The sequence below is a fragment of the Chiloscyllium punctatum genome, chromosome 12, assembly GCF_047496795.1.
Source record: "Chiloscyllium punctatum isolate Juve2018m chromosome 12, sChiPun1.3, whole genome shotgun sequence".
Taxonomy (NCBI): Eukaryota; Metazoa; Chordata; class Chondrichthyes; order Orectolobiformes; family Hemiscylliidae; genus Chiloscyllium; species Chiloscyllium punctatum.
Window position 1 is genome coordinate 45,793,984 of NC_092750.1, and position 27,016 is coordinate 45,820,999.

The 27,016-nt window shown below is 40.6% G+C and overlaps 1 long non-coding RNA gene across 1 annotated transcript in view; it reads right to left on the reverse strand.

Annotated features, from left to right (window-relative positions):
• Positions 1-24,460, reverse strand: part of LOC140483831 (uncharacterized) — a 69,339-nt gene extending 44,879 nt beyond the window's left edge. The window contains exons 1-3 of the long non-coding RNA XR_011962054.1: positions 24,270-24,460; positions 13,318-13,427; positions 11,010-11,145 (exon numbers count right to left, since the gene is read on the reverse strand). This is a non-coding gene — a long non-coding RNA (uncharacterized lncRNA). The remainder of the gene's footprint in view (positions 1-11,009; positions 11,146-13,317; positions 13,428-24,269) is intronic.
• Positions 24,461-27,016: the final 2,556 nt, after the last annotated feature.

A 27,016-nucleotide genomic window follows, 5' to 3' on the forward strand; every position in this document is an offset into this window, starting at 1 on the left:
ATTCCCAATTAGTAAAATAAAAATCAATATATTGAGTTTCAGAGATTTGTCAGAAATGTTTTTTACAAGGATATTGTTGTGAAGTACTAAGGAGATCTGCCATGTTTTAATGAGCACATTTCCCCCCCTCAACAAAAAAGTGAAGACAGGAATTTACCCAGAGACCTTTCAATCAATCATAAAATATGTCAAACTTCATTGATTCAAACCAAAAAACTGCTAGGAGAGCCAATTGGTCCCTAACCAAATTAACTTTGAAAGTCAGAACGGCAACAAAGACATTTTTCAGCATTTGCCCTGCAGCAGAATGGTACATTGAGCCAATACCTCTATCCTTTACTCTGCAGACAAACCATCTGCTGCAAAATGTATCCAATATTTGCCATCTGAGATTCTGTCTCATCTAGTCTTGTCCAGTTAAAAGACTTGGTGAATATAAATAAAGTATAATTAACATAAGAACAAGTAGATAAGACAATTTCTCAGGTCAGTAGTACATCCAATATGAAAAGGAATGAACTCTACCATTTCTGATGTGATATTCAGAAACATGGTAAATTAACCAAACCTTGAAACTTTGCAGATTACCTTGTGGTTTGATAAAGAAAGTGCAAAATAACAAACTGTAAACACAGATAGTTGGTGAAAGAACAAAACAAGGAATAACCTGGAAGAGTCATCTCATAGCATACAACATTCATGGCAACATTCATTGCACAATGTTTATTTAGTGTTAGGATTGTTATGAAATAAGGATTTCTGATTATCATAACAATCTCCCTATTCACCAAAATAAGTCCCAGAAAAGAAACAGTGCAAAAATCTCAAATTTCTAAATACTGTTTTTCTAAAATCTTAGAAGTATGTCATAGTCAAAACAAGACTTCAGAGACCTGTATGAGTAGTTTTGTACAATGTTCTTTCAACTTTTTTATTTTTTAATAAAATGAATAATAATGAAGCAAGCTCCCAAAAGAGGGAGAACTTTTAATCAACAGCATCTCTGTTATTGTTTTGTCATGACTTAATACCGAAACACAACACCAAAAGATTGGTTGGATGTAACATATTCCAAAGTGTCTGTAAATTTCTAAGACAGAGACTGAAGTTTTCTTAATTATTCTTTACTTCACTCCATTTGCTCTTTGTCTTTCTAAATATAACTTAAAATTGTAAAAGTATTTTGGAACAAGCCCATGCTTTATACCCATGTGCTACTCAAATTAACTTACAGTCTTTTTAAAATGTAACATGAAATTATTTGACCTGTTCATTCATCCACTTGAATTCACCTTTGATAGACATTTCACTCAATCTGCATACTTAGGTAATTGACAAGACTCTTTCAAACATTGCAAGATCCTTTAGTCTGTCATAAAACACCAATAGTAAAACTGAAGAAAAATCTAACAAAAAGTTGTTGGAGCAAATTTTAATAGCTCAATTTCTCAAGAAAACTGTTGTAATCAGTCTATTGTAAATTACATCCAAACTAAAATATGATTTAAAAATCACTCAAAAATAATCCTTGAGGAACACTGAGCATACAGTTTAATTGAAGAATCAGTTCAATAACATCTGTTTTATCTTTCATTTGGCAACTCATGTATTCCCTTGATCTCCATTTGGATACTACCTTGTTTATTCACAAGTAAGAGAAAGCATTAATGTTATCTGTTGTAGCTACTGACCTGTCTTGTTGCCCATTGTAGATTTTAAAGGCTGTCCAAACTACTGGCCTTCTGAGATGAAAATAATTCACTGCCTTAAATAAATTCTGATTGAATAAGCTCATTAGAAATGGGTTCTTAGTGAGTAACCAAGCAGATTCCTCTCAATCTGTTGGTAGACATCCCAATGACACATCTGCCCTTGTTCTGTCTTTGAATATTGGCACTGTAGTTTCAACAATTACTAAAGATAGTGCCAAATCTATCATTCCTGAAAGCAAGATACACAGTAATCATCAAATTTCATGACACTATTTCTGATGTACAGAATGATCTGCATTTTCAATGCTCAAAGGTTCAATGCTTCTTGTAGTTTCCCTAAAAGGAAAGAAAATTCAAGGATGTTTGAGAAAACAATTCCACTTTACCAAATTCTTTCTATTCATTATAACTTGGGAATAAGGCTTGATCAACATGTCCCAAGTTTTGTTTGATATTTTTAATAATTATAACACTAGATGATGACTTCAGTGTAAATGGTGAATTCATGCTTATGGAAATTACATCTAAAACGATAAACAAAGGGTGATTTTTTTTTCTATTTATGAACATTTTAAAGGAAAAATATCAGATTGTTATCTGTAATTATATAAATAATATATTCAGTATTTCTTCAGTCTTAGAATTGCATTTGTAATAAATAGAAAGTACTTGGCCAAACTTAACATTTATTTTAAAGAGATAGATAGGCTCAGATTATTTAATTACCTTTTCCTGGTTATTTATTCCCAAAGCAAAATAATTCTTGGGGAGAAAAATTTCTAATTTAATGACAAAGGGGAAGTTTCTGTTTCTCTGCATACTTAACATCCTGCCATAAAATATGATTTCAAAATATATATGGCTGATTAATCACAATGAATTCCTGTCTCTGTTTCAGAACTGATTTTATTAACTTGTGTTTAGTTAGTTATAGCACAGAGTAAAACATGAATACTATTCTAATAAGCTAAATTCAGGGCAGAAATTGTGGTGATACTTTTCTATATCAGAGATATAATAATTTTTTTGAACTGCTTTCTTTCTCTCTCTCTGTTTGTTTCTTTCTTTCTCTCAGATTAGCAAGACATACACTGCCAACAAACAATCTGCAACGCAGCAACAGTTGCAGAGGCAACATTAAAACAAACGTGGAGTTCAAATGATATTTCCATTTCTTTAAAACAGCAGATGTGCTGTTAACCTCCCATCACCTTCTAGCAGAATGCTAAATGAGTATCTGTCAGCAATGACATATACATATTTCTTCCAACCTGCCATGACAGCTAGCCTGAGATTTGAAAACAGAGGATACTAGTGGTGCTTAAATCCCCAGTTTGACATTTACAAAGACTATATTCATTCCAACAAAGAGCAACATATTAGGTAAGAATATATTTAGGTTGAGATATGACCTGAATGTTTAAGTAAGTCCCTCTAAGTATGTTAAATATAAGCAAAGAAAATTAAGCAATGAAGTATGTACAGACCTTTTTGGTCTTTTATTGCCTCCTTCGCACCTGGGGCAAAAACGTTTGGGAAATGAAGCATGTTTCATCCCAACTATTTAGAACCAGCTTTGAAGGATCGAAGGTACATGAAACTGAAAAACTATTTTTGTTGTGATGCCATTAATGTGGATTCCACAGAAACCTTATTGGTTGTGTTAATCTGTTTATCACAAAAGTACCAAGCATTTAATAGGGATCAGTAAAACACTGTACAGGTTTGGTTTAAATGTGAAGACAGAGCTACATGCATCCAATTGTAAATGACATGCCTGATCTGCTGATCTGTTCTATCTACAGACTCATGAGATTATATACAATATTCTGTCTCGTGATGGACAGAAGTTAAGATTGGGAAAGCAAATCTTAACAGGACTTATACACTTAGGTCCGAGGGAGTGTTGCTGAACAAAGAGACCTTGGTGTGCAAGTTCATAGCTCCTTAAAAATGGAGTCGCATGTGGATAGGATAATAAAGAAGGCATTTGGTATGCTTTCCTTTATTGGTCAGAGTATTGAGTACAGGAGTTGGGAGGTCATGTTGCGGCTGGACAGGACATTGGTTAGGCCACTGTTGGAATATTGCATGCAATTCTGGTCTCCTTCCTATCGGAAAGATGTTGTGAAACTTGAAAGGGTTCAGAAAAGATTTACAAGGATGTTGCCGGGGGAGGATCTGAGCTACAGGGAGAGGCTGAACAGGCTGGGGCTGTTTTCCCTGGAGCATCGGAGGCTGAGGGGTGACCTTATAGAGGTTTACAAAAATTATGAGGGGCATGGATAGGATAAATAGACAAAGTCTTTTCCCTGGGGTCAGGGAGTCCAGAACTAGAGTGCATAGGTTTAGGGTAAAAGGAGAAAGATATAAAAGAGACCTAAGGGGCAACATTTTCAAGCAGAGGCTGGTACGTGTATGGAATGAGCTGCCAGAGGATGTGGTGGAGGCTGGTACAATTGCCATATTTAAGAGGCATTTGGAAGGGTATATGATGAGGAAGGGTTTGGTGGGATATGGGCCGGGTGCTGGCAGGTGGGACTAGATTGGGTTGGGATATCTGGTTGGCATGGACAGGTTGGACCAAAGGGTCTGTTTCCATGCTGTACATCTCTATGACTCTACACCTCCTTAAAGATAAATATGCATTTCCTCATAACATTATCAGGCAAGTTTACACAAAAAGAGATATTGGAACAGGTAACCAAAAATGTAGTCATAACAGGTTTAAAGGAATGTTTTAGAAAAGAGAGGTGGAGAGGAGTAAAGATAGACATTTGAGATGAAGAGCCTATAAAGTTGAAACCCACTTTCTAGTTAACCCTAGTTAACCAGCTGAAGGAAATTAAAACCAGGATTTGAAGAACATGGATTTCAGAGAGTTGGAAGAGAAGGCCATGGGGGAGTTCGAACACATGATGCAAATGTTAGAAAGTAAGTGGGAAGGGGTCTGTTCCAGTTTCTGGAATAGATCTCCCAAGGCAGAAATTGAACATGTGAACAATAGTCTGATGGCTACGAGTACAATTTGAGTTGATCCTCATGTTTTAGTTGTGAAACAATTGGCCACACCTTCCCTGACCTGCCATCAAATGATTGAGGTTTCCCAGATTTTCAGTAGGAAGCTGAAAGGTATGTTTGGATGAGTGGTCAACCACAGAACATACATGGAAAGATGGTGACAGTAAACCTTCAGGTAATACTCTTGCTAAGGTATATTTTACAACATGAACACTTGCAAACTAATGCAGTCAAGTAGGCAATTGAAACCTGACTACTCGGCTCTCAGGAGAAGAAGTCATAAATGTTTAAGTGTGATATTGGTTCAATATATTTTCAGTTTGATTTGTGTTATCCTTGATGTGCATTATTTTGTAAGTATGGCTGAAAAAAATGTAATGGCACATAATCTGAACTTTATTACAGCTATTTCTGAGATTACTTAGTAACAAAAACAAAATGAAGCTTTATGTGGAGCAAAATGTTTTGGATGAGATCAAGTTACTGAATTCTTTAATGAAAAACTAAAATGGTTATGCATGATCAAGAATTGAGTGGTTAGTTAACAATGACCAGTATATTTTCATAGCAATTGCAGCTCTCAGTGATCTACTACTAATTTACCTTTGGTGCCATTTATATAATTCAAGCTACTGCAAGATCCACAATGATTCTCGTCATTCTGGTACGTCTTGTCTCAGGTGGATGTTAGCTGAATTTGTAATTAGATCTACAATAGATATCTTCTCAAACCTAGTCTTCAATCATTTCCATAGATGACCTGATTATGTTTAATGTGAGTTGATTCACACTGTCCTGTATCTACTTGTCTAATTGCAGAAAATCAGACACATAGCCATAGAATTGCTTTGTGACCTGAACCTGATATTCCTATATCTCACAACTGCTTCTCCGATTTCTCCAAAGATACACAGAGATGTTGGTGAGTTGGGGTCTGACATGAAATCAATATGAAATAAAATCAATTTTGTTGCAATAAGATGACCATACAGAATAGTTTTTATAATCAACATCTCTTCATCCAAATAGCTTAACATTATTTTGCAATGATATGCAATAAGGGACAAAGTAAAGCTCCCATCATCAGTGGGGTATATTACATTTGACTAAATACATGACTTAAATAAGATGAATTCTCACTGTTCCTCCAAAATATCTAATCACTTTGTCTTCATTAAAGTCTTTTCATTGCCATCATTAAAACCTTGACTGCTTGTGCATCATACTGTTTAAATATTCACTCTGTCAACCTGGGTTTCACCTTATATCATCCTGCTTCCTGTTTAAAAAAAATAGATTTTGAAAATAATAGGTATGAGTATTTTATTAATAGCTGCAACAAGCTAATGACCAGCATGATGTTTCCAGGCTAAAATAAAACCAGAAGAGCAACATGTTATCCACATATCTTTTAAATGGGTTCTTTTTAAACTCTCAATTATGCTATTCTTGTAAAAATCCAACATTATTAGTAATTTTTTTCGATATCCCAAACTTTGAGAGTATATTTTCAGGAGACAGTCACCCTTACAGTTTAAAGTGGACAGCACTGAGGTTAGGTACAATGTGCAGGAATGTGATAAGATCTGACCTGTATACTTCATTGCACACTTACACCAATCTTATTTGTGATACTATGGAATCAATGGTGATTCCACACATCTCTGCAGGAAAACGTTCTTTCTATCAATCAGTTTTTCAAGGGATCAGACTGCCATTGAAGTTTGGGATGGGCAGATAACATGTCCACTCTCCCATATAGTGCATGACCTACACAAAGTGCTGCCTCTCATAGGTTCAATGTTGTCCTTGAGGATATTCAAGCAGTTCAGGGCAACCTAGCAGTTTAAATGCATTCTGAAACATTCAAAGGTTTTAAAAGATGGAAGGGTGAAAAAGAAATTCCTTACGATTCCTCAAGCCCCTGGCTATTATGAGAAGCCTTGCACCACAACACTCGGGGATGATATCTTGACAGTTTTCTTAAGAGCTACCGAACCTCAATGTCATGTTATGTTACTGCTCTGTCTCACTGACTCAAGCATACAAGATATCAAGTGTACCAGCACAAGGATAATTAGATATTTGAACAGCATCATAAAAGGTCACAGACTGCAAAAATAACAATTCTTCATTTCCTTTGCATTAAACAGGGGCTGCTTGCTGGATTACCAACTAAATGTTAAACAAAGAACAAACCAGCTCATTATCCTGGAAGTGGATTTCAGTGCAGTCATCGCTGGGTCTAGGAATTGACTGTACATTCCTTTGTTATGCTCTCTTGAACAGCATCTTGGTCAACGTTCTGATCCATGCAGACTCGCCTTCAATCTCAGAAGATTGTTATTGTTCTCTCATTTCATATGCATCCAAAGTTGTAGTTAATGTCTCCACCTACATTGACTAAGGAGCAGCACCAAGGCCTTAATAACGCTCATGAAATCAATGTCTACTTGTGACTTATGAGCAGATAATCAGCGGGGAATATCAGAAAATTTTGTTGAAGCAACTACTGAGTGCTAACATTTGTCACAATAAGAAATCATGCTATGCCCTCATTTAGTGACATAGAAGCTTCCCGCAGAGGTCATTGCTATGCTTCCAAAAGAAGCCCAAAGTATATGACTTTATTCAATTGTATAATACACAACCAAAGTTTTGATGCCACTTTGAGTGTAAAATTCTGTCGGTAAGCCCCTTCCCCGAAGAAAAGGCTCCCTTCCACATTACACTTATACATTTACTAAGTAGTAAATATGACCCTGAGCTTTCAGTTGCTTGCCCCTTCAACATGCCGCCATGTTCCTGTGCCAATATTTCTGTCTCAGGCTGCTGCAGTGCTCCAGTAAGGTTCAATGGAAGCTGAAAAAACAATACCTCATCTACCACCTGGGGTCCTTCAGGAGGCAACATTGATTTCAAAAAATGTAGAGCATGAGCACCGCCTTCCACCTCCCACCCGTCAGCCCAGCCCTCTTGTGACATGGTGCTGGCAGTACAGCCATTCATAACTTCCACTATCACTGATCTAGCCTCTCCATCACTGGCTTACCATCAATAATTTGTGTACCAAACTATTTTTACCTCTCCCTCCCCCGAATCCTTCCCCAATTATTTGTTCCCTCCCTTCTCCCTCCCTCCATGCCCCATCATCAACATAAATGCCACCTTTTCCGAGCTGCTTCCTTTTCTCCTTGCTGCCACCATTTAGAAATAGTTCTGGTCACTGCTGCTCCTTATGTTGTGGCTGGGCTCACTGTTGTCATTACACCATTGCTCACTGTGTGCACATGGGTGGGTTCCTTCATGCCTGAAATGGTACACCATGCATGCAGATGGCCACATTTATGGCCTAACCAGATGAATCTTGTGGAGTAAACAAGACAGAGTTTATTGCATTTCTGCAATCATTATTTGTAAGTAACAGGAATATAGTCCACATTACTGCAGAGTCTGTTCAGAGCACACTAGCCTCAGATCTGTCTTCTACCAGCCCCTTTTTTTACTTTGACCAAAATATCATATCATCATATTTGGTGGTATTTCCTGCATTTAATTGCCTTTATGGAGCTTCTGTAGTGGACCCATGCTTTTACATGGATGTCGATTCACTGTGTATGAGTTGGCCTGGCAAATGAAGGGCTAATATTAAGTCCTGTCATAAAATAGGACAAAGCAAAGACTCTATCATGAATCATTTCTGCCCCTAGAATCAACAGAGCACCTTGTCATTCACAAAAGTAAGCTATTTTGACAATACAAGTCAATGCCATCAAATCAGCAAAAGAGAATAGGGTGTTTTTTTATTCTGTTTTATAGTTTTTTATGCAACTTTGAGTTCATCTTTGAACATGCCTGGCCAAGCACAAACAAAATCTGTATAATATCATCATCTCTTGAAATTGAAAATGAAGCAATGTGCAAGGTGTGCTTTTGGCATGATTTTATTACATGCAGTCAACTGTAAATGTGATTCTTGCATCAAGTGTACAGCAACAAATAAACCAGAACACTATCCGCCTTCAAAGGTATTCAAACAAAATAGCACTAAAAATTTATCTTACGTTGAGTGGAAATGAAACTGATAAATAACAGACTTTTTAAAAGTGCCTTTTTTTTGGTTATTATCCCTCAGATATGCACATAATTAGTCTATAAATGCCTACAATCTTCCATTATCTTTTTCAAATTACTCTCTAATGCTTAAATAAAAATGTTTTTTAGTCACAGGCTGCTTGGAATTTGATTCGCTAACACTGTGTTATGGAGAAACTATCATCAGCACACTTTTAATCTTGTGAGGCAAAAAAAGATTAAACTGTCAGTTTAGGGATGAGCCACCATGACAACCAATCTCATGGAGTCAGGCTTCAGACTTCAAGCTAATCGTATGTATGCCAAGAATGTATTTTTCTTTATAATGCATGTAATTAGTAGTAAGCACAAAATACTCTATTCAAATTCACAACATGCACGACTAATAAGGATGAGAGGATGGAGCTTTTTGCTATTTATTTGCATGAAAAGCTCCAATATAGGAAATATTTCAGCGAAATTAGTTTTTAATCTAAATGACTAGATGAGATTTTGACCTGGGCTGTTTTTGAGTTGTCCTGTAAGGATTTGTACTGATATACAACCCAGAATTCTATATCCAAGTTAGACTTCAAGCATGCATAATATTTTCATTAATTTCTGAAGCCCCATATGTTCAGGACCAACAGAAAATTGACCTTTTGAAACATTACCTCTCATGGATTCACTAGTTTAAGATGTAGCTAAAATATATCTTCACAGTTTTAAAATAAACTGAATCATAAAGTGGAGGTTAAGTGCTTAGATTGCCTTTTATCAAAACTGTTAACAAGTAAGTATGGATGAGAAACCAACACTGGGCTACTTTTGAGACAATTGTGAAAATCTAAGCAACCATGTAATAAAGAGGATACACCCTTTCAATTTGGTAATATACCAGGTTAAAAATAAAATCAGGTGACTAGACGGGGCCAGATATTTAAAAAACGCTCGGCAGATTTCCATTTATTACCTCATCTACTTTTCCAGTTAGGTTTTGCAACAGACATTAAAGATATATCATCAACTTATAGTTGAAACTATATTAAAATGTTCCTACCCAAATTATGATCACAATGCCTGCCCTTCTGCCCTCACCCTTTCCCTTCCCTCCCAAGACCACAATAAGGATCCCCTTGTCCTCATTTTCCACCTCACCATCCTTCAAATTCAAAGGATCATTCTCCACCATTTTCACTATCTCTAACATGATGCCATCACCAAACTCAGCTTTTCCTGTCAACGTTCTAAAGGCATTATTCCCTCCACAATATCCTATTCTGTCCTCTATCACCCACAGTATATCAGTTTAAGCCCCAAACACTCCTTCCAGTGAACTGATGATTTACTTGTACTTGTTTTAATCTAACCTGCTGTGTTACGGCTCACCATGCAGTCTCCTCTACATGGAGAAGCCAAACACAGGCTAGGTGACTGTTTTGTGGAATGCCTCCATTCAGTCCAGAAACATGACCTGGTTTTCCAAACCCTTGTCATTTCATTACTCTATCTCACTCACATTTCTGTCCTAAAGCTCTTGCAATGTTCCACCGAAGCCCAACCTAACCTGGAAGAAAAGTACCTCATTTTTTATTTAGACACTTAGTCTTCTGGACTCAGCACTGAGTACAGTGACTTCAGGCCAAGAATGCTTTCCTCAATTTTGATGATCTGTTCCATGTGTATCTTGTTTACGTGTTTTTGTCACTACTCAGAGCTGATCAGTATTCTGTTAATAGTCCTCATTAATAAGGTGTCTACTTTTTTTTTGTTTTTTTCTCTTCTCTACAACTATTACCACTCCCTTTGTCTTCTGTTCCATTAGACCTCAGCCCTGATCTTTCCTACTGTTCCATTTGTCCTCCCCACATTTTTGACAGCACAAAATCCATCATTTTCATACTGGATTCACAAGACTAACTCTCTTTTTCTCTCTCCACAGAAGCTGACAGACCATTGAGTTTCTACAGCACTTTCTGTTTTTATTTCAGCACAGCAGCTTGTGCTAATATGATAGCCAGGCAATTTCTCAATGACCACTGTCCTATACCACTCAATCATCCAACAACTGATTTACAATGGCACTGAGAAATTTGTTTAAATAGCACTAAAGCAAGATTCACAATAACATTTCAAGGCTTATTAGAAAGTATCTCCTATCAATTTTTCAATTACTAATTCATATTTTAAAAGGTTTGGTACCTGCCAACTCCTCTTGTATGTCAGCAATATTAGACAATGGGAATTTTCTTAACATGTGTCACAAATGTCAGGCAGTGCCAAGAGCAGACTCTCACTTGCTGATATCCTCCCATTCACAGTTACAGCTCAGGTCCACCTATGTGAAAAACATGGAGAGAGGTAAATAGACAGACAATGACAGGAAATGTTATTTGTGCTTATGATACCCGCAATTATATTGAATTACAATAACTATTAGCTATTTCTACTAGGTAGGTAGAGCTGAGGCAGGCAGGAGGTCCTGGGAGCGCAAATAAGTGAGGGTGTCCTAGATGGATGGCAGATACTCTCCTCAATATAACGTCATTCCATAGCCAAACATATTAACATCCAAATAAATTAAGTCAGAACAGAAGCAGACTATTCAGCCTCTCAAGCTTGCTCCACCAGACAATACGATCATGGCTGATCGCTTTGCGTTTATGAATTTCACATGTGCATTTACTCCCAGTAACCTCTGACTCTCTTGTCGAACAAGAATCTGTCTACTTCTGATTTTATTATTTGAATAACAAAAATTATTCAATTCCACCATCTTCTGAAGCAGTGAATGCCAATGTTAAGGGAAACCCCTAGAGAAAAAGAAAGCTCCTAATTTCTTTTGATTTTGTTTTGTAACATCCCCTGTTAATAGGGGATATTAGCAGAACGTAGATCAATTCTGACTAGAGACAAAAACATTAAACCAAGTACAGACACTGAGTTGTACAATAGAAAAGCTGCTTAAAAGGACAATTATTAATTTTCAAATAGTGCCCCCAAGTTCTGGTTTCACTCACACAGGAAAGATTCATTCCGCGACCACCATTCGGGATCTTACACACTTCAGTCAAGTTACTCGTCACTCTTCTGGACACAGTCCCAGTCTGTCCAACCATTCCTCATAAAAAGAACTTGATTTATCCAGGTGACAATCTAGTAAATCTCCTCTAAACAACTTCTAATGTACTTAAATCTTCCCTTAAATGAAGAGACTAAAACTGTGTGAAGTACTGTATTTGAGATGTGGTCTCACCATTGCACTGTATAACTGAAGCATAATATCCTTACCTTCTTCCTGCTAGCCTGCCATCTACTTCAGGCAAGCTGCTGATGTTAGCGACAAAAAAACTGCAGAATCCAAGGTAGACATGCAGGAGGCTGGAAGAACACAACAAGCCAGGCAGCACCAGGAGGATCAGCCCCTCCTGATGCAGCATAGCTTGCTGTGTTCTTCCATCCTCAAACTCTTGATGTTGACAGGCTCAATTAGAAGGCAGGTAGCTCTGAAGCCTCAGCAACACTACTGGAAGAGGTAGGCAGAGCTGAGGCAGGCAGGAGGGCCTGGGAGTGCAAACAGACAAACAATTTCAAAGTAAAGCCATTCAGAGGAACCAGAGTCCAAAAGGGAAACTGCTCATTGAGGGAGAGTTCTGGGGTTTCTTCCCTGTACAGGATTCCATCTTTTAAGCTGTGCAATGTCCAGCTCTGATGGTCCCTGTTAGATTGCAGTGGCAGACTGACTCCATTATAACTGGTGACTTCCCCTACATGATGGTTAACCATACTGTCAAAGTCGAAATGCTGACAACACTGTCAACTGGTCCCTCATAGGTGTATTAACTATGCAAATCCACTTACTGTCTGCAGCTTATTGGCCTTGTTGCCCAGTGCTAAGAAACATTTTTTTGTTTTGTTTTGGCTGTTTTGTTCGTTTAGCTGTTCAAATGCAGCTTCCTGCTCTTTTACCACACCTTAACCTCTGTTTTTTCTAATGGGTGACGGGTAAAATGCTCTCTTGATGTGCCAAAAATGAAGTCTTGCACTCTCACTAGAGAGAGATAACTGAGGGTCACTACATCCCGAGTGAGGGGTTAGGTTGAGAAGGCAAGATATTCATAGTGACCTCAGCCAGTTTGAGGATTGAACCATACTGTTGGCATGACTTTGCATCACAAGCAAGCCATCCAGCCAACTGAGCTAAACCAACAACCCAATGTGTTCTGCTCTTGAAAAAGCTCCTACATCTAAGACCCAGAGGCTATAGTTCTACCACTGAGCTAAGCAGCCACACAAAATACACACAGAACTTAAAAGAAATATAATTGAATAGAATTAAGTAAACAGTCTGACTGGCATTTAGGAATATCCTTGATACAAATAAGTAGGCATCAAACCCATGGCCAGAAAATAGCATAAAGGTGCATATAAAGAAAAAGGTATGTTGGCAAATCCTGATAATTTGACTGTGATGTAGTCATATTAGTTTGAAATATCAAAGAGTGATTACCTGTCAACTGTCATTGTCCGTCTCATCTGAAATTCATTGTTGTCTCTCAGCATTACTTGTTCCTGATGTTCATAGATATCCGAATCTTTATACATGTAATGAGTGTGTGGCTGCAGACATGAATGTGAAATGCCAGAATTATTATTTTAACTATTGCACTCCAATGATGCATCAAAAAACAGCTGACTGAACAAGTTATAATAGCCTTCATTCTATAAGTATAAATCTATAAAATTTCAGTAACATCATAAGTATGGTAAAGAGTGTACATTTGAATTAGATTAGATTAGATTAGATTACTTACAGTGTGGAAACAGGCCCTTCGGCCCAACAAGTCCACACTGCCCCGCCGAAGCGCAACCCACCCATACCCCTACATCTACCCCTTACCTAACACTACGGGCAATTTAGCAACGCCAATTCACCTGACCTGCACATTTTTGGACTGTGGGAGGAAACCAGAGCACCCGGAGGAAACCCACGCAGACACGGGGAGAACGTGCAAACTCCACACAGTCAGTCGCCTGAGGCGGGAATTGAACCCGGGTCTCTGGCGCTGTGAGGCAACAGTGCTAACCACTGTGCCACCGTGCCGCCCACAAAGATTAGATTAGATTCCCCTACAGTGTGGAAACAGGCCTTTTTGGCCCAACTAGTCCACACCGAACCTCCGAAGAGTAATCCACTCAGACGCATTCCCCCTAACTAATGCACCTAACACTACAGGCAATTTAGCATGACCAATTCACCTGACCTGCACATCTTTGGACTGTGGGAGGAAACTGGAGCACCCAGAGGAAACCCACGCAGACACGGGGAGAATGTGCAAACTCCACACAGTCTCCCGAGGCTGGAATTGAACCTGGGTCCCTGGCACTGTGAGACAGCAGTGCTAACCACTGAGCCACCGTGCTGCCCAGTGTACATTCAATGTGAATGCAAGAAATAGGAGCAGGAATAGTCTCAAATCTCCTCAAGTCTGCTTTGCTGTTCAGCAAGATTGTAGCTAACCTTCTACTAACCCTTACTTCCCCACCATAGTCCTAAATCCCTTGATTCTCTTGTTGATTAGCAACAAGGCCAATCAGCTGCAGGCAGTAAGTGGATTTCTATAGTTAATACACCTATGAGGGACCAGTTGACAGAGTTGTCAGCATTTCTCTTGAGTTTTAAGCAAAAAATACAGAATTCTGGTGACATCAAATGCACACTCTGATGGAAGTTGGAGCTCTTGCAAGCTTAAATGGAACTTTGCATAATCTGCTCAAAGAAGTGAAATTGAAGGCCACTTTTCATGTTGGTGGAGGTGGCGAGTGAAGTTCAAACTTCAGAAGCTCAGCATTCTGACTAATGCATTGGGCATTACCCCCAAGTCAACAAATAATCCATGGAGGATTTCTGCCTATGAGTTTAGTGAGTTATGCAATTCTTCACAGCTCACCTCGTTATGTATGTCTTATAGCACTATGGTGCCCCACTAAGCTATTGTGCAAACTCTGGTGATAGAAGTACTAAATAAACTCTGCCCTGAAAAGAACAGTCCCTCTAGACATTACTTCTCCCACCACCTCTGAAGAAGAGCCACAGACTCTGCAAAGGCAAAGCTGTACCCTCCACTAGCTCAGATACTGATACCACGATGGGTACATTAGTTGGATTAGAGTTGGGAAGACATGCTAGAGAGCACATTAGTGTCATGGCTCCAATGGAAATCAGGCACCTGCTTAAGGTCCTGGCAGGAGAAGATCCCATGGTCTTGGCCGTTCATAACTTCATCCAAATGCACAAGCAGCTGGTAGGTTGTTGGAGGCACTGCAAACAATCAAAGGTTAGATGGGTTCACCAAGACTATATATACTGGGCTGATTCTGGCATGCTGAGGTTTGGCTGCTTCCATGGACAAATCAGGAGCCATTATGGAGAGCCAAGTCCTGCACCCTCGGTATCTGCTGGATGTGTATACAGAACCACACTCAGTTGGTGCTCAGAATCAATGACGGGGATGATAGATTTTAATAGCTCCCTCACAAGGAGTCTGGGCGATGTCAGTAGGCAGCTGAGTAGGAATGATATCGAGATCCTCTCAGAAATCTCCTGTCAGATGCCCAATGTTCCCTCTCCACCAAGTCTGCAACCTTCAAACTTATGAAAGTTCAAGCCAAGCACAATGAACCTTATTTGGGCAGGGCACCCTCAGGATGCCTGGGTTCTCAAGCCATAAATGACCTCAGGGTTGGCCAAATAAAACTCCAATGTCAATGGGCTCCTCTATAGGACAGGGTCCTCCCACCCTAGCTGCAGACATTACCAAGATGTAGTGAGAGAGAAGAGAAGAAGAAGATCTCATGAGGGTAGAAAGATGGAACATAGGTGACACTTCATTATCAATATATTTTCACATTGTAAATATATGTTCACTTTTCATTATCAGTTCGGTGAGCGACTGTCATTTTAGGTCCAACTGCAAGAATGAAAAGTACAGAGACTAGACAGCCTCAGCATGACATGATCCTGTCGGAGCAAGAATCATCCTTTCCATAATGTCATGAAAACAAACCTTCCAGCTCAGCGAGCAAACTTATAAACTGAACCTCAACCTGAGCTACAAGTCTTCTAAAAAAAATCACAAACACTTTCTTACAATTGAATGAAGGAGCACATTATGCTGTAAAGGCTTCCATCCTTTCATAACCTTAACTTTTATTATACAGCATGAACTGCACAGTAAGATCAAAATGTTAACCTGCCCTTGCCGGGTTGGAATTGGGCAGAAGATTTCAGGCCAGTTAGGGAGAGATAATATTGAACAAGGAAGACCTTTCAGCACTGCAGTGGCTGAAAGTGCTGCATTGTAGGATGCTGAAGGTACTGTTCCTATGGCCCTTATTGGTCCAAGTGGGAGAAAGTGCAGCATTGCAGATACACTGGACAGCATTACATGGCATTCTTAACTCCTCCTCTGGACAGAATGTAGTCACTGCTGCTCTCTCATTTGGATGGCATTTCATGGGAAGACAATTGACCATGACTCTCCTGTATCTTCACTGCATCATGAAGGCATATCTGGCTGCAAGTTCTATAGTATGAGTTTGCTCCACATCTGCTGGGGTTTGACACTGGTCTTAGATTGTGGATGCATCTGTTCTCCATCCATTTGTGTAGGATCTTTTACGGTAGCGGCCACAGGGACAACCACGACTTCTGTGCCCGGATCTATTGGATGCTGTTTCAATGAGCTAATGTGGATAAGATCAGAAACAAAGCAGCTTCTTATTTTAGACCCAAATACAGTAATGGCATCATTTAGCAGGCACAGCACTTGCAAATAACATTTGAACAGTGTCCTCCAAACACCGAGCTGTAGGAGATCCAGAACAAAGGTCAATAGAATGCCTCAAAATGTATGTTGCACATTGGTGCCCTGATTGAAAAGTCTGTTTTTCAAGCCTTTTGATGCACATTTAATAGACAGCAATAATGATAAATACTCTTGCAAATGTAATCCCCACATTTGTCAAAGAAAGGCATCATTGCACCTCAGGTAACGATGTATTTATGTTGCAAGGTGTGAAGTGAGCAGCTCATATGTCTTGTTCACTTTTCATTATCAGTTCGGTGAGCGACTGTCATTTTAGGTCCAACTGCAAGAATGAAAAGTACAGAGACTAGACAGCCTCAGCATGACATGATCCTATCGGAGAAAGAATCATCCTTTCCATAATGTCATGAAAACAAACCTTCCAGCTCAGCGAGCAAACTTATAAACTGAACCTCAACCTGAGCTACAAGTCTTCTAAAAAAATCACAAACACTTTCATACAATTGAATGAAGGAGCATATTATGCTGTAAAGGCTTCCATCCTTTCATAACCTTAACTTTTATTAAACAGCATGAACTGCACAGTAAGATCAAAATGTTAACCTGCCCTTGCGGGGGTTGGAATATGTGACCTCAGAAGGTAATTGATACTTTGACAACTAGGGTGAATCTTCCCAGACATTGACTATGCCTCACAGGTCAGTAGGATTAAGTTGTGATGGGCCAGGATGTCTAGTTGGCACAACATGTCAATGTATAAGGTAAACATATAGCAGTCTATGACAACAGATGAACTTTGCATGGATTGTGTGGGTGTCTATTTGTTGCTATTGCCCTTTGAAGGGTCTTAGATCATTCAAAAGCGAAGCACTCACCCACAGAGAAAAATAACACTGACTCTGCTCACTCCAGTGTGTTGGCAGTTGTTTTAATTCCCGTTACACATTTTTGATTTTGATCAGGATGGATGACATCACAGACTGCTCTACACGTTGGGGGGCACAGGCTCAGCCTCTCACGTAACTCCACAAACGTTCATGCTCCTTTCTTCCTTTTGCTCCCCGTTAACTCCAGCAGCTTTGATCTATTTCACCTTCACATCCAACCCATTTATTAAACTGCTCACCTCCCCACTTTACCTCCAGAGCCCCAGACATAAAGTTTAGTAATGCCAAATAGAGTCATGCGCTGTCACTCCATCAAAGCCAAGAGGGTAGTCACAGTCAATGATCCACTCCCTCCTGTAGTACCCTTACCTTCTCCATGTTATATCATCTCCCACCTTTAAATCATGAGTTGTCCTCTTCACAATTATTATCATCTCTTCATTTCAGCATACTGCCTCCAAATCCCACTGTTTACTTCCCGACTGTTACTCTTCACTTCCCTTGACTTTCAGTGAACAATAGGATTACTGGATCTACTGTAGCCCACACCTGGATTCACCAACAGAGGCATTGCTGACTGATAAGTGTGCAGACACCTGACTGATCTCTGTACAGTTCCCAACAGATTTACCACTAATCTCGGGGGACTGGCTAAACTAGAACTGTAAGACTGACCGGACTTCACACCACAGACTCAAGATATGTCGGGTCACGGAGTCTCTGACCCTGAGCATCCAAAGCAGCTGACTGACAGTAGGTGTGCTGATTAGGGAGCTATGGTGAGGTACTGCAGTGCATCTTGAGATGTCTCAACAGTGCATATTTAAGGTGGTAAATGGGGTGATTCAATGATTTGTAACATTGTCATTTGACATGTTTCCTATTGTATTTGCCTACAGAATTGTAATTTAATAAATGGCCAGGTTTGTGGGGTCATGATCATTTAAACAACTTTGCTTGAATCCCCATCTGAAAACAGCCTCAGGCACCTTCCACAATACAAGGTGGGTAACAGCCTCAGTGTGAATTACAAGATAACAAAGCCATTTTTTTTCACATATACAGAGGAACCTCGATTATCTGGAATTCAATTATCCGAATATCAGATGATCCGGAAGATTGCAAGGTCCCGATTCTTGGTTAAATTATGTTATCTGGCATTCGATGATCCGGAATTCGATTAATCAAATGAAATAATTCCCACCCATGTCCTTCAGATAATCGAAGTTCCTCTGTATTCCTTACGCCTTTCTAATTGATTGCCTTTCAATTGTTTACACATCTTTTATTTAAATCCATATAATTTTTAAACAACTTCCTGCCTTACCTGTAACTTCAGATAACAGCAATGCCAATACTCTATATTTCATTATTTCCTTCATCGCTCACTGACATAATTAGTCTTGCACTTATTTTGCATGCTGCATATAATAGTAAGTCCAGCTCATTACTGTTGGTGTTTTATTTCCTGAAGTATTTGGTAATTTCTGCTGAATAAAATCAAAGTGTCCCCTGTGATGACCTTTTGCTCAGAAGCAGCAGTGTGAGAAAAAAAATGTAGCTTCTTTAAAATGGTTATGAAATCTGTCATTTTTTAAAAGGATGTTTGAATGAGGCTTTTTAAGTGTTTGCTTCTATTATGGGGGGGGGCGGGGATTTGTAATTGTCTTGTACAATAATACTGGTCCACATAAACTGTGACTCTTGATTCTCCAGTACAACAGGAAGAAAGTTAACAAGCTAAAGTTGACAAATACAAAGCCAAGTTGGACATAAATGAGAGGAGCTCTTGGTGGCACTGTGAGAGTTGGCTAAAAAGTTACAAAGTCTAGAAGGCTGTGGGAATAACTCAGAGATGTTGAATAGTTGAAAGTTTACCATAAGTGGCCAATTCACAGTGCGGGGTTTGTTGGTTGGTCAGTTACAAAAAAGAATTCTAGGAAACTACACCTTCAGGGCTGTAATGAACGGAGGAGGAGAGGCTTCATAGTAGTATGCATTATTCATGATAAGGCACAAGTGAGGACTGCAGATGCTGGAAACCAGAGTTTAGATCAGAGTGATGCTGGAAAAGCACAGCAGGTCAGGCAGCAGGAAAATCGACATTTTGGGCAAAAGCCCTTCATTAGGAATAGAGGCAGGGAGCCTCCAGGGTGGAGAGATAAATGGGGGTGGGGTGGGGCTGGGAGAATGTAGCAAAGAGTACAATAGGTGAATGGGGGTGGGGATGGAGGTGATAGGTCAGAGAGGAGGGTGGAGTGGATAGGTGGGAAGGGTGATTGGCAGGTAGGACAGGTCATGAGGACAGCGCTGAGCTGGAAGGCTGGAACTGAGGTAAGGTGAGTGGAGGGGAAATGAGGAAACTGGCGAAGCAGCAAGTCTGTAAACTTGGAAGGTGAAAGCTGTTGTCAGGAAGGAATTCTAACTTACCATGCATGAAAGAAGAACAACATACTGCATATTTACATAATGCCATATATGTTGCAGGGAAATGCTTATGGCTGTTTTAGATACAGGTCATTCTGCTATGATGCGCGTTTTGTTAATGTGAATTTGCTGTAATACGATCAATGAATTGAAGAAGCTGTTTCTAAAGCACAAACTTTTAAAATGTGTTGACTGGAATGCAATTACATCGCTAAAACTTCAAGCACCGTTTCTAAAGTGATTTTTCCATAATTTGGGCATAAATGTAAGAATGCAACCATCGCATTATTGAAGAACTGCCTGCTTTGATTGTTCAAGTTCTAATTCATCTTTTTATTTGAAGCATTATTTGTTTGTTAATTCATATCTAATTTGCTTAGCACTGATTTATGTTGAGATTTCAAACAGTGAAAGTTTGTTGGCAATTTTTGTTGGATGGGAAGGTCATTCAGAAAATTTAGTTCTTTAGGGCTGTGGTTTCCCCATTGGAATCATAACGACTATCAAGAAAAATTCATGTGTACTAAAGTCAAAATGTTCATCACACTAAATCACTTCAGTGTTCCTTCTAGCCCTTGATCTGAAGTAAGGTTGTAATGAAAAAGGAGATGGTTTGACATCCATCCAACTACCCTTTCATTTCAGTCATATCTTCCAATAGGGAATTGCAGTTCATCCATTATTGGACTTCTATTCAATAACTGACTACTTAACTTTCAGGTTTCCTACTTCAGAGGCAAGCATTCCTATATGTACTGTAACCCAATAATAGTTCAGTGCTGCTTTGTGCAATGGTTATTTTTTTTTAAAATTCCAGGTGGTTCCCTTATGGCTTTCTTTCCTCTTGATTGTTCTGAGATATCATTTTACTGCCCTCGGTCACTAGTGTGCACCAGACACTCAATCAACAAGTATTTAAAAAGCCAACAATTACTATGATAGATGATTCTGTTTGGCTTAACTGGAAAAGAAAAGCTGGCTGCTTTTTCCCTTTCTGGAAATAGCCTCACAGGGCTGAACCTGAAATCAGCTAAGTGTCTGGTTTGTTGAGTTTCATGAAGGGTGAGACCTAGCAAGTTTTTTCACACTATTGTCCCTAACTCACCTCATTTCTAGCTACTGTGCCACTGTGGGACCCCTCTTGTCTAATGCTAGCTGGATTCTCCCACCCATCGTAGGTGGAAGTTGTCAGTATTGCCAGGATATCCTGGGATCCCTAACCTTGACACTATCTTTGACACCCAGGCATGCAACCTGCCAAGCATCAGCAGTCTGAGTTGGCACAAAAACCACAAACAATGCCTCTCATATCTCATTGGTGGCACAAAGGAAACATCCTTGCACATGCATCTGTACATTCCAATCCCCATAGTTGTTTAAGCACCTGCCTACCCATCGTATCCACCCTCAGCCACCACCCCCACCCCCCGCGCGACCCCTTTCTGCCTCCACCCACACTCCACCACCCCGTCTCCAGGGCAGCTGGACTGGACACCAACAAGACTGCTGCTGCTGCTACTGCCTTTTGGGAGGTGAGTCTCCAAACAGAGCAAACACACGCACAACGTTTTACTGTAGCTTTTTGACAGGTTCCACCTTTGCCCTGTACAGGACAATGTTAGAGTGATTATCTGGCGAAGGGGGTTATAGGGTACACGCCTGTGTAAAATTCCAGGGAAAGTGTGGGAAGAGAGAGACAGAGAGTGGGAGGTCAGTCATTTAGAGACAGTGTCTGCGCTCCCATCAGTCCAGGACTGTTCTTTCAATCACTGTAAACAAAAGACACAATCAGTGTTGGACACACATCTTGGATGTATGTAATGTTTCTGTCGGGACCTTGAGATGTCCTTTGGATAATCTGATTTTTGGATAATTGGTATTCGGATAATCGAGGTTCCACTGTACATGGAACTTTGAAATTGGACCTTATTGAGCTGAAAGCACTATCAGTTGTGTTAAAGAGACAATATCAAATTACAAATGCTAGACAGTAGCAAACTGTTTTCCTCCCAGCCCCATATCACCCATGAAAGGCATGATTGCATATTACAAAATACTTACAGTTCATGTTGAGAGGAAATCGTGCCCCTATGTACCCTATGAAATCTTACATCATGTTAGAATTCACGCTGATTTTTCATTTTTTTAATTATTATTTTTGTTTTTGAACTGTGAGCTGTGAGCTGAAGGTGACCTTTGAATGGTGAGCAGCAGCTTGTTTTTTGAAAAACATAATAAACAAGCTGATATTTAATTTTGAGGCAAGGCCTGAAAGTTAATTGCAGGCTGTTTCTTGTTTCTAATCTTAGACATTTATTCAATTACATTGTGGCTTAACTTTGTTCTGCTAAAGCTAATGCATTGATAATAAATTGTTAAATCTTTTGCTTAAGCTATAAACCTGTTGTCTAGTGTTGGTCATTCACAAAGTCTGATCCTGGTTATTCAGAAAGATTGGTTGGGAAGCATTGTGGTTAACTTTGAGAGTCTCTCACGGTGGCACAATGGTTAGCACTGCTGCCTCACAGTGCCAGAGACCCGGGTTAAATTCCTGCCTCAGGCAACAGTCTGTGTGGAGTTTGCACATTCTCCCTGTGTCTGCGTGGGTTTCCTCTGGGTGCTCCGGTTTCCTCCCACAGTCCAAAAATGTGCAGGTTAGTTGAATTGGCAATGCTAAATTGCCTGTAGTGTTAGGTGAAGGGGTAAATGTAATGGGTCTGGGTGCGTTGCTCTTCGGAGGGTCGGTGTGGACTTGTTGGGCCGAAGGGCCTATTTCCACACTGTAAGCAATCTACTGTGTTGCAAATACAGAGATAGGAAGGTTGATTTGATTTGGCTGTCTGTTTCTGTGTCACAACAATTAGCTTTGTGGTTGGTGGCCCATATTTGCCTTAAGATCTCCTGGGATTACTCCTGCAGCACAGAGATGTCTATCTTGAATGTGAAAGGACCATTGACATGGTCAAGTTTCCTTGAGAAAGCGTATGCACCCCACACAGTGGTGCATTATATATATTTCACAGAATGACTTTAACATGTACTCTGCAACTGCATGGCCCCTTGAATGGCCTCGCATCACTCAGAGGTTGAGCTTGCATTTTGGTCGAGGAAAGAAACACTGACTTTGCCCATTCTGGGTGTGGTCACAGGCATTCTATTCTTAGGTCTCATTCAGGAATAGAGAGATCATTAAGGGCCATGGAGGTCATACTGAGCACCACGTGTCCCAGGCTCAACCTGGGCATGAGGCTCCCCACCTCCCAAACCATTTCCTACCACTCTTGATACCTGACATTGCCTCAAATTACAAAACGTCAGTGCTCATCCTGATTCTTCAACCCCATCCTTACAGTTTAGTCCTGCCCACCATCACATTACACACTCCCCAATCAGGGCAAGTAAGATATAAATGTCATGCCTGAATGGAAACTGCTTAGTGGTGTTCATGCTAGGGCAAAAAAGGCTCCATTGTGGAGAATATGGAAGAATTTTCTGGGATGCTTCAAAGTCCTGCCATGAAAGCAAAGCACATGACAAGGGAAATGTATAACAAACCGGGGAGGAGCATGAGTGATTTCTTGTCTTCAGGAAAAGCCACAAAATGTGCAAGGGGTAATGAGGCAAGAATTTCCTTCTGATTGGCTGACTGATTCTATATTCATACTCACAGAAAGCTCCTACAAATTGAAGAAGGCAGGCAGGTTAGAAATCCTAATTCATGTATGGTCATAGCTCTAAATAATTAACGTTTTTTTGTTCACTTAAAGCTGACAGGTAGAAGTCACTCTGACAATCTTATTTTCCACTGACCAGATCAGCATGTAATGGCAAGATGCAATGGATGGAGCTGACTCATTAATAATTTAGTTTCCCTCTTCCCAGCAGGGGAGTTTACACGACCAGGAACAAAGCAGCCCAGAATAATAAGTGACCTCAGCTCACTTTGTCCCAACAAATTCAGTATCTATTTAAACGTATCTGTTTTCCTCCTCTTAAAAAGTGAAGGTTACGAACCATGACATTGATCCATCAATCTATTGTCATAAGTTTGGATCAGCTGTCGATTTTTAAGTTTGGTATGTGTGCATTCCTTTATTTCCTTGCTCTACACATTTGTACTGTGAACATTGTACTATTGAAGGAAACTTAGTGTTCCTGCATTAACTACATTTGAGTTCCACTGCTGATTTTTAAATGTACTGCTGCCGAGAAAAAGGTGAAGATTATTGTAAGGTTTCCAAACAGTTCAAGGGTTACAAGCATTTGGGGTCAGTGCGTGAGAGTGAGATGGAGAGAGACAGAGAGAAAGGAGAGCTTACCAGCAGGAGGGTCCATGCAGAAAAGTACTGCAAGTAACTCTTGGATAATGCATGTTCCAGCTGTGCAATTTGCCTGTAATGTCACTGAAGAACAAAAGGAACAGTATATTTAAGAGCACTTAACTCTGTTTACAATAGCGCGATTCCAGCGGGGATCGGTTCGCGGGCTTCATTCTCTGCATGCACTGATGTCAGCACCGAAACCTCTGCCCCATTCTGCACATGCGCAATGTGAGCAGCTTTCTGTGAGAGGTACTGTACAGGGAGTTGCTTTCTTACACTTTGTAAATGTTCTGCATTAAATTTATTTTTCTTTTGTTAATAAATATAATTTTAGCCTTCATTCAGGGTGTGTTATACCTTGTGTTAGATTTTTGAGCGATCATGAATGATATTTTTTTGCTGGTCTTCCCCTAACCCCACTTTTCCCATAGGCAAGTATTTATGTTAATATTTATATTAAGCGATTTTCTATTAAGCAAGGTTTCACTGGAATGCAACTACAGCATTATAGGAGAAATACCTATACTACGAGAAGGCCAGTGGTTCTGCCCGGCTGGTGTTAATGGAGTAGTCCCAAAAGTAATCGGATAGCTCTGAACACATAGGATGTACAGGAATTCCAAGGAAGGGGAGATGGAGATGGATACGGAAGACCATCTCTGACACCTCCCTCCCCTTCCTGGACCTCTCCATCTCCATTAATGACGACCGACTTGACACTGACATTTTTTACAAACCCACCGACTCCCACAGCGACCTGGATTACACCTCTTCCCACCCTACCTCTTGCAAAAATGCCATCCCGTATTCCCAATTCCACTGCCTCCACCGGATCTGCTCCCAGGAGGACCAGTTCCACCACAGAACACACCAGATGGCCTCCTTCTTTAGATACCGCAATTTCCCTTCCCACGTGGTTAAAGATGCTCTCCAACGCATTTCGTCCACATTCCGCACCTCCGCCCTCAGACCCCACCCCACCAACCGTAACAAGGACAGAACGCCCCTGGTGCTCACCTTCCACCCTACCAACCTTCGCATAAACCAAATCATCCGCCGACATTTCCGCCACCTCCAAACAGACCCCACCACCAGGGATATATTTCCCTCCCCACCCCTTTCCGCCTTCTGCAAAGACCGTTCCCTCCGCGACTACCTGGTCAGGTCCACGCCTCCCTACAACCCACCCTCCGACCTGGCACTTTCCCCTGCCACCGCAGGAACTGTAAAACCTGCGCCCACACCTCCTCCCTCACCTCTATCCAAGGCCCTAAAGGAGCCTTCTACATCCATCAAAGTTTTACTTGCACATCCACTAATATCATTTATTGTATCCGTTGCTCCCGATGCGGTCTCCTCTACATTGGGGAGACTGGGCGCCTCCTAGCAGAGCGCTTTAGGGAACATCTCTGGGACACCCACACCAATCAACCACACCGCCCCGTGGCCCAACATTTCAACTCCCCCTCCCACTCTGCCGAGGACGTGGAGGTCCTGGGCCTCCTTCACCGCCACTCTCTCACCACCAGACGTCTGGAGGAAGAATGCCTCATCTTCCGCCTCGGAACACTTCAACCCCAGGGCATCAATGTGGACTTCAACAGTTTCCTCATTTCCCCTTCCCCCACCTCACCCTAGTTCCAAACTTCCAGCTCAGCTCTGTCCCCATGACTTGTCCGGACTTGTCTGACCTGCCTATCTCCTTTTCCACCTATCCACTCCACCCTCTCCTCCCTGACTTATCACCTTCATCCCCTCTCCCACTCACCCATTGTACTCTATGCTACTTTCTCCCCACCCCCACCCTCCTCTAGCTTATGTTTCCACGATTCAGGCTCACTGCCTTTATTCCTGATGAAGGGCTTTTGCCCGAAACGTCGCTTTCGCTGCTCTTTGGATGCTGCCTGAACTGCTGTGCTCTTCCAGCACCACTCATCCAGAGTCTGGTTTCCAGCATCTGCAGTCATTGTTTTTATATCGGGAATTCCAAGGAGACAGATTTGAAAAAAAGCAATCTTCGTTTGGTGAAGCAAGTCGTGAAAAGCTTGAGTTACGTCTGTGAATAAACACTGGAGTGTGCTTTTAAGGATCCAGCGGAGTGTAGACACAAGACAAGAAAGTGAATGACTGGAAAATGGTTGAGAGTATCCATGATGGAGTGGCCTTTGAAGAGGTTCTCAAACTAAGTCTTTGAAAGAGAAAAAGTGGAATTCCTTGCAAGGTTTCAATGAGATTTGAATACACATCGTGTAATTAATTCAGGGGCAGTGGCAGCGGTGGGTGGAGTGTGAGCGAGTTGCTGAGAAACTAATGAGACCTGTCTTTACTGCATTTGCTAATTAATGTGCTCCAAGGGATTCTGTTATACATAATTACATCATATTAATTCAGATTTAGAATCTAAGTTGTGGATTGTATTATGTGTTATGGATTGTATTATAAGACCATAAGACATAGGAGTGGAAGTAAGGCCATTCGGCCCATCGAGTCCACTCCACCATTCAATCATGGCTGATGCGCATTTCAGCTCCCCTTACCAGCGTTCTCCCCGTAGCCCTTAATTCCTCTAGACAACAAGAATCTATCAATCTCGGCCTTGAAGACATTTAGCGTCCCAGCTTCCACTGCACTCCGTGGCAATGAATTCCACAGGCCCACCACTCTCTGGCTGAAGAAATGTCTCCGCATTTCTGTTCTGAAATGACCCCGTCTAATTCTAAGGCTGTGTCCACGGGTCCTAGTCT